Raw genomic sequence first — 9,151 nt, forward strand, 5'->3', positions numbered from 1 at the left:
TTTTTTTTTTTGCTACTGGGGATCAAACTCAGGTTCTTGTGCTTGCAAGGCAGGCTCCAGAACCACTGAGCTAAATCTCCGGCCCAACCATGCAATATTTAACCTTCTATGTCTGATTTCGTTTAACATTATGGTCTCAAGGTGTTTGGGAAGAGAAAAATGTTGATGACAAAGAAGAACAAGAATAGTTGAGGGGTTGCATCATCAGTGGGATTTCTGGGATGGTCAGTGATGATCAGTGATCAGTCTAGATCAGTGGTGGCAAACCTATGGCACACGTGCTACAGTGGACTCTTTGTATCATTGAAAGTGTAGAAGGTTGGCCATCACTTATCTAGATCTTATGGTGTAGAGATTAGTTTTAGAAAGGAGAATAGATTTTAAAAGATATTCCTGAGATAAAAGGAAAGATAATTTCATTTCCAGTCTTCCCTTTTTATTTTGTACTGGGGATCAAACTTGGGTCCTTGCCCTTTCAAGGCAAACGCCAGAATCACTGAGCTGAGTCCCTGGCCCTCCAATCTACCATTTTAAGCTTCAGACATCAGCTCCTCTTACACAATTTTGTAAAACACTGAGTTGTATGTTCATGTGTGTATGAATGCATGTGTGTGTATGTGTGCACGTGTGTGTATGTGTGTAAAGGGCTACTCCCTGAGCTAAAAACTTGAGTGTGCAGCTCTGTATACCTCTGGCAGAAAGTTGTAGTTGCTAACCAGCTAAATAAATGGCCCGCCCAGGGTCGTCTTCTTTTGGCTTTAAGAAAGAAGGAATACCAGCAAATTATGTAGCACTTTGCTAGAATAAAACATATTTCTACCAGTTAGAGGTAGTTTCCTATCTTTTCTCTGTAATTATACCATATAAAGATGTTTGCCTAAATTTCTTTTTCATAGGGAAACTTCAACAAGATTGCATAGAAATAAAGCACTGCAGTTTGCAAATTTTAGTTTCTCCCTCCACTTTCTCCACTCTGTCCATCACCTAAAATTATTACTTATATTGTGAAACTTATCCTTAATGAGAAACTAGCCTACATATTGTAGGGGAAACAATTTTTGAAGGCCTGAACCACACAGCTTGTATCACTGCTAAGATTTTTAGTTGTTCTGAATTTACTTTTTTGCTTTTGTGGTGTGCTTTTACTTCTTTGCATACAAATGCTGCCCTCAGTAACTGAGAAGGGCTTGCTGCCACTAGGAAGCTTGCCAAGTCATACCCAAAGAGCATTTGTGTCTGTGTTTTAGGCCCTTCATGTGGATGGTTCTCAGGAGTCACTGAAGCACACTTTAGTGTGTCCTTCTCACTTGCAGGACCTGTGTATATAAAATGGGTTAAATAGCCCACTGATGCCATGAACACAGAATCTATACTTTGAAAAAAAAAAAAAACTCTATCTGTAAAATATCTGAGAAACATACTGACAATTAGTGCCAATATAGTTATGACTTTTATAATTAAATATAAGTGGTTGAATTGCTTTTTCCATGACTGCATATTTCCCCAGTTTAAAATAAAGACTTTAAATTTATTTCTTAAATTTCAGCCAATTCTCCACATAAGTCACTTTCAAGGAAAGGAGTAGAAATTTCTCCTTTTTTGAAAGAGAATATTAGAAGAGAATAAAATAACAGCGTTTAAATATGAGGTTCCCTGGTAAAGCATAATAATCTCTGACTTTCATATTTTATATATTTCCTTTTTACACTATTGACATCAAACTGTGTGTAAAACAGTGTCTGTGTGTATATATGTCTCTGTACACTTGTATATACAGAGATAGATCTTTGCATCCTGCTTTGATCTCATAGCATCATATCTGGATTATTTCTGTCTATAAAAATGTCAAGATTATTATTTTAATCACTTCATAATAATCTGTCTTATAAACATATCAAAATTATTTGACTATTCTCCTTTCATTATACATTTAGGGTATTTAAAATATTTTACTATTAGTAAAAACATTTTGTTAAACATTACTTCCCTTACATTTTTGTCCCAGTCCTTTGCCCAGAGTAGACTCTGACCAGTGGACTTGCAGAGCATGAGCCATTTTTCAGGCCCTTGAAACATGTTGCCGAGGCTTTGAGAAAAGCTCTACCCACCCATGACATGAGCACGGCCACTGACATTGAGCAGTATCATGTTGCTTCCCTTCCTTTAATTTCTTCAGTTATAGACAAAAGTGATGGAGAATAATGTAGTCAACACAGTGCCTCCACCCAAAATGTCACCCAGCAAAAGAAAGGAAACATTACGAATGGCCAGGAACGGCTGACCCTCTTCCCCTCCCCTTCCTGTTATGGCAACCTCTTTCCTGAGGGTTCTCCTTTCCGCATCACAGTACTTCTCTGACAGATGACAAAGCCAGACTGAATTGTTGATTTGATGAGTACTTCTGTAGTTACCTGTGAGTCTGAACACATTTCATGCTTTTGGGGTAATGTTAGTTGCTGTCTCTTTTTACACGGGCCTTTGATTTTTCTTTATCAATTTCTGTATCCTTTCTATGTGAAGGAGATCAATTACTTGCCATATTTGTTGAAAACATTTTACATTTTGTCTTTTAAGATGGCTTTTGAAATGTAGAAATTAAAAGCACAACAAAGCTGCCAGTCTTTTCACTTTAAATCTGTGCATCACCTTATGGTCTTTAACCCTTCTGTGTCAAGTCTATATGGTGTCATAACCTAGCTTCTTGTGTGTGGTTTTGTATGGCCATGCACTTAACCTGAATGGGCTTGGGTTTTAAGTGCTGACGAGACAAGAATCATCTTTTATACACTCTCCTCTGCCAATCGAGTATAACACTTTCAGGGCGAGAACCATTTCTTACTCTTGTCTTTAGTTCCCTGCCCAGTTCTAGCCCTTGGAGCAAGACAGAGGCTCGATAATATTTGTTAAGTGAGGAAGTGACCATCTTTTTCTATTATGTTTGCAGCCATTTGACTGAAAACATTTTGTGACCCTCTGGAAATCCATCCTGGGGGCATTTTCTTTCGCTCTATTTTCTCTTACCTTATTATTTTTCATTAGATTGACAGATTTAAGGAAAATTACTTACTTGCTTTATTTAAATAAGCCACATATCTAATTAGAGATGCAAAACATTTTATTACAGAAAATTCAAAATATAAACACAAAGAAAAAAATTAATGCATGTTTCCTTCACTCATAGACAGCGACTTCTTATTGTCATGTAACCCCAATTCTATGCATGGATTTGTAGTTTATACATAGCGAGAGAAAAATGACGCTTATCTGAAGCAGACAAGGTAGACACAGAGATCGACTGTTATAAGCCCCAAAAGCTGCTGTTTTGCAGCTGGAATTTCTTCACATGTTTTCTCTTGAAATCCAGAGCTCTGAATGCCACACCTCACGTTGTCAAAGAAAATGTAATTTTTAAAAGACATTCAGGGGAGGAAGGAATATTCACAGATAGCACTTGGTATCTGTGAGTTGTGTTAGTTTCAAAGCTTTTGCATTCAAAACCTCAGAAAGATAGATGAAATTCATACCTGCCCCAGGACCCAACTCCTGGTTTCTCGTTGGCATCTTCAACTGTCCTGAGTGGCGAGAGCCCAACTTGCTCTCCTTCTCAATCCCACTGCTCCGCGTGGAAATATATTCTCTGTTTAATCCTAGAGAGATCCTTTGGCTGTGCAGAGGTCTCCTGAAGCAACAACAAGTCTCTTACCATGGGGAGAAGTAGTCTCCTGTCCCCTTTCTCTGGGGATTTCTATTTTATTTCATAACCAACTTGTTCTCCGCAAAGAGTAATACTTTAAAATACACATTTAAGCAGCGGCATTATTGCCATCTCCCTAATAATAATGACAAAGAAATTCAAAGTTGAGCTTGATGCTTTGTCCTTAACTTGGACCATTTGTCCTTATTTCTCTGTGAGTTTGTCAGTGATCGGTAAGATACATGTGGGACTTTCTATTTCCTGTCTGTTGCCTGCTGTATCGCAACTTGGTTTAATACAGCTATAAAACACCACTGATGAGCTGTTGTGCCTGGTATAGTGGTGGTGGTCAGTCTACTCTTCAGGCCTCGCCTCTTCCTCTTGTTCTCCATTTCTGCTAAAAGCTCAGAGTTGGGTGACACTCCATCTCCTGAAAGATGTGGAGTAGCCCCTGACACCATTTCATAATGTGAAATTGTCTTTAATGACTTTATGGCAAGGCAAAGCTGACATTGGAAGATTATGTGTTTCATTTTGCTCATTGCAGATACAGAAAAAACAGTACAGGTGAAGTGAGAGCCCAAGGTAAAACCTGCTACTTCTAAGACAGTTTCTCCCCATCCAAATAATCAAATTCATGTCCAGATTCACCTTTGACCCCCATTAAGGGCTTTTTTTGGAGGTGGAGCCAAAACTGGAGACTTTTGTTTGTCTTGATTCTCTTGTTAAACATAAACTGCTCTAACGAAGATTGAAATTAGACTAACATTTTCCAAAGTGTCTACCTTTCAGTCTCACTGAAAAAAACCTCTGGAATTTTTTTTTTCAGTGAGCTGAAATATCATGACACCTGTCTAGACCAATTAGAGGCAGAGAGCAGTTGAATCTTGGCAATAGACATGATGGATGGGCTGGGGATGGTTTTAGTGACTCATTAGCCAAATGCTACAAAGATATAAAAGTTGTTGTGGTTTTTATTTTCATTTGCATCAGAGCCTGCTTCAACCTGCACCATTCTCTCCATTACCTCTTTCTTGTGCAGTCGAAAGAAATTATCCGTTTAAACCACCTCCAATTTCATATGCAATCTGCTTGTTACCTCTACCTTTTTCGTTATCCCAATCATGTTTTTAACTAGCAGGATTTCCAAGCTGGGGAAAGCGGCAGGGTAAGCATCTGTAAATCCATCTCTTTACGTCCATCTCTGAAGTGCAAGTGATGGATGTGAGTGAATTTTGCTCCTTTTTTACTTTTATTCTTTTACTTCGTATAAATTTATGTTGTTTGGGTTTGCTTTAGTCTTTTATCACCCTCCCCCTACCTCCATCTTCTTCTCATTCCCTCCTGTGATTAGCCCTGTGTCAGGTGCTTCTTTTTTTGGTGTCTTGGAAAACACTAGGCCTTTATTCATATTGAGCCCATGGTATCTCAAAGGAAATTTTGATTTGGGTGCAGAGGTGGCCCTGCTTGTAATGTGAATCACAGACGCAGCGATGTGATTTTTAAGAAGCTGATTTTTTTTCCCCCCAAGAAGGAAGGAAAATACAATCTCTGAATCTGTTGGTGTGCGATTGCTAGGCTTACTTGCTCTGAACAAAGGGCTGGGCAATCTCAATCCTTCTGAATACTGTATGAAATTCCAGGCCACATACAGAGCAGGCTGGAAACAGAGTGCGCAGTCGAGATAGATTACACCTCTCCCAGTATTTACGTGTTGGTGGCCTTGTTTGTGCACACACACACATACGGCACACGGGAGGTGGGAGGAATGGCTGGCTATTGGGACAGATTTATAGTTCCCATCACTGCTTTCTATCCTTTGGGATCAACTTTGTCACAGGAACACCAGCAGGGGCTTATTACAGTGTGTGACAGCAGGTGCGGGGCCGTGGGCCTGCTGTAGATTCATTGTCCTCCTGTATCAGGATTTATACAGCCACACACCCCTTCTTTTTCCAAGGGCTGGCTTAGCACTCGGTCGTTCATATATCTACAAGGCTGGGCCTGTGCAATGCCTTCAGAGTCAGTTCTGGGATTCTGGCCATCCCAGCAAGGGCTAGGATCACATGTAAAATAGGCTGGTTCAAAATGATTCCTGCTTCTAATTGCATATCCCTAGGTTTCTCACGGGACATAAATACAGCTGAGAATGAAGCAAGGGGAAATCCAGTTGCTTACCAATATGATCCAGAGCAACTGAATCTATAAATGTAGCCGAATCGAGTATGAATTTATTGAATATCATCTGTGGGCAAGGCAGATCTGAGCATAAGGGGCACAAGATAATTAAGATTGAGAGAATCCAACTTCCTAGGATTCAGTTAGTTTCATGCCCTCCTCTCTCTCTGGACTCTGCTTTCTGGTAAATAAACCTTACTTAGGATCTTGTTTAAGTTGGGGCTAGAGCCCCTTTTCAAGAAACCAGTTTTCCAAGCTTGAAGAGTAAAAGTTCCTCTTGTATAAGTGTTTTTTTCCCCCTAAATGGTTCCATACATTTGAACTCCAGGAATTGTTTAAGTTTCTTAAAGTTGTTGGAGAGAAGACAATTTTTTAAACCATGGGAAAAATTAGGGCAATGCAATATATTTTAGAAGATGCTAACATATCCCAGTGATTTGTTTGATCATGAGGAAAGTTTGTCCACAGCTTTTCTTATTCCACTGTAAGTGGTAAAATGATTTAATGGTTGGAGGTAGACTTCTGGGGTAGTTACTAACTTGAATGGCTGGACATTGACCTCAAGAACCCCAAAATGCCAGATACTTTGCGCTAGCTTATTGTATAACCTGTGTCTTGGTGCTGTGTGTGAGTCTACTTCCCATTAGTAATTACTCTCTAAAAGCATATCAAGTCTTTCCTGGGTGTGATCATTTATATGAATAAACAGTTCATAGGGCTGGGGAATTAGCTCAGTGGTGCCGCCACCTGCTTTGCAAATGCAAGGTCCAGAGTTCAAGCCCTGGTACCAAAAAAGAAAGAAAGAGAGAAAGAAAGATGTCCACTGCAGACACTCCAGTTTCTTCACTCAAAAGAGCTGAAGTTATAAGAATTGAAAATCAGGTTTCTCTTGACAAGCGGATTAGTTTTTGAGTTGTTCCTATCCCTGGGCCTCCAGCCTTTCAACTAACAAAGGATCTAAGGAGTTTCTAATATTCTCAAAGACTGCATCACCAGACTGGTCTTTCTGAAATTCAAATCTGGTTGTACCTGGCCTTTTTGGTATCTTTTGTTAGCTTAATAAATCAGACCTTTCATGATATGGCTCCTTCTACCTCTCTGGTTCTGTCTCTTCTTCCTTCAGCCTGTCTCAAGTTTTAGCAATCATCGGCAGTTTGGAGCACATTGATTCTTTCTGCCATTGTCTCCGTGTGTGTCTTTGTATGTATCTTGCCCTCTACCCTTTATTGAAACTTCCTCTGCTTAGGAATTCTTCCTACTTGGAAAAATCTTCTATCTCCTCCAAAACATTGTTGTGGTTCTACTTTCTAATCACAACTGTATTATTTTTCTTCTCAGGCCAACGTTTTCTACAGTGATGCAAACAGAAATAGGACGAATTTTTTGGTATAGGTAATCAGGATACTCATAGATACATTAGTGGTAAAATGTAGTGTTTGTCCCTTTATGTCCTATACCAAGCCCAAAAGAGAAGCAACATGAATATTTACTGGGTAGAATGCTGGGGAAATGATACAAGTTAGATGACACCACGGGACAACAAAACCATATGGACAGTAGAGGCCTAGGTATAAATTGTACCATGTATTTGAATTTGATGATGGGTGATTGATTGGTGAGTCTTCAAGGAATGTGGAAAGGCTGAGTTAGACACTCTTGGTACAAAGAATGTTCGGCAGAAGAGGAGTAAATTCCAGAGAAAAACAGTACTGTCAGCAAAGAGCAGTAAACCATTCACTGGTGATCACAACAGCTGATTCTTCTAGAGAGGTTCTCATTTCATATCACTTGACTCTTTTTAATGAACATCCAGAAATAATTTAATTTGCATAGGTTTTTATGTCTTCCCATACAAGCAGACTTAGAGTGTACATCCCAATTTTAGGTTGCAAAAGAAGATTGCAAATTTCCTGTGAAGATTTGCAAGTAGGGGTGAAAATCTGCTAGGGCAAACATGGATTCAAGGAAACAGAGGCTAACAGAAAGTGAAGACCCATGAGTTGGTCAAAATGTATAAAAGAGATCATTTATCCTTATGTTAATGTTCTTTAAGGATATTATTTCACAGCGATCAGGGAGTGTTGAGAGCTTCATGAACTTTGCTCGTGGTTTCAGGACCACTAGCTTGAGCGCATGTGGAACTTGTTCGAAATGCAGACTCCTGAGCCCCACCCGGGACCTGCCCCATCAGACTGCATTTGGACGAGCTCCACAGAGACGCAGATACCGCTGGCCACAGACTGACCTTCTGGTAATCAGATTGGCATTGTTTTTCAACTGAGGGCTCTTATCTGAACCACAAAGACACAAGAAATGACTTGAGAGGCCGTTTTCTTCCTCTCCTCAAATTGGTACACAAATAGTACATTCCACGTGTGGTGGTGAGAAGTTAATTCCTCTTAGACATAATGGATGCCTTGGAGGATTAGGGTTTAATTCTCTCCTAGAATCCTAACCCAGAATCCTGAACTTGAAGGAGGACTCAGGCTGTATTGGTTACATTTAAACTTAACTAGGAACACATTGAGTGAGGCAGGTGTGAGTTGCAATCCTACTGTGAGAGATGTACCTTCCCATTGGTGGAGTGTTTTATATAGATATAGATATAGATATAGATATAGATATAGATATAGATAGTCCTGAACCACCAAAAAACATAACCAGCTTCATACAAACAGCAGCATTCCACCAACTTAGCAGACTCTGCCTGCTTGATTTACAAACCCAAATGGTGCAGATCTAGCTGTGGCTGAGTTAAGTGAATTAAAGTACGGTGCGTGGTTTTTATACCTTCACATCTATGTTGTATTTGAGTGACTTCAGATCCAGGCATTAATTCTCCGAGTCCTAAAATTAAAAAAAAAAAAAATCCCTAGATTTTGATCACTACAAATGAAATTTTTCCATGGCCGGGACCCATGAAAATAGAGTCATACACTCAGCGCTTTTGGGCAACTTTCTCCATTAGCTTTTGTTACTATGGTCACCTTGGTCCTGCGCAGGAAGTGTGTGAGAGGTTGGATGTGAGGAAGAAAGAATCCTCTTCTAGCATGAGCCTGAGGCAGCCTTTGGCCTCACTACCTGGAGTAAGAAACCCGGGAGAGCTGAGGCGCGTTAACAGCTGGGGACTTCTGGTGGTGACCTCCTGCAAAATTGGATCAGGCTTTCCCTGGCAGTTGCATTAAGCTCACACATTTGATGAAATGTGCTTATGAAGTCGGCATATTTGGCTGCTTTCATCCTCCCTGCCCCCGCTTTTTTTTTTTTTTTTTTTTCTTT

The sequence above is a fragment of the Fukomys damarensis genome, unplaced genomic scaffold, assembly GCF_012274545.1.
Source record: "Fukomys damarensis isolate Sample0158 unplaced genomic scaffold, DMR_v1.0_HiC HiC_scaffold_32, whole genome shotgun sequence".
NCBI lineage: Eukaryota > Metazoa > Chordata > Mammalia > Rodentia > Bathyergidae > Fukomys > Fukomys damarensis.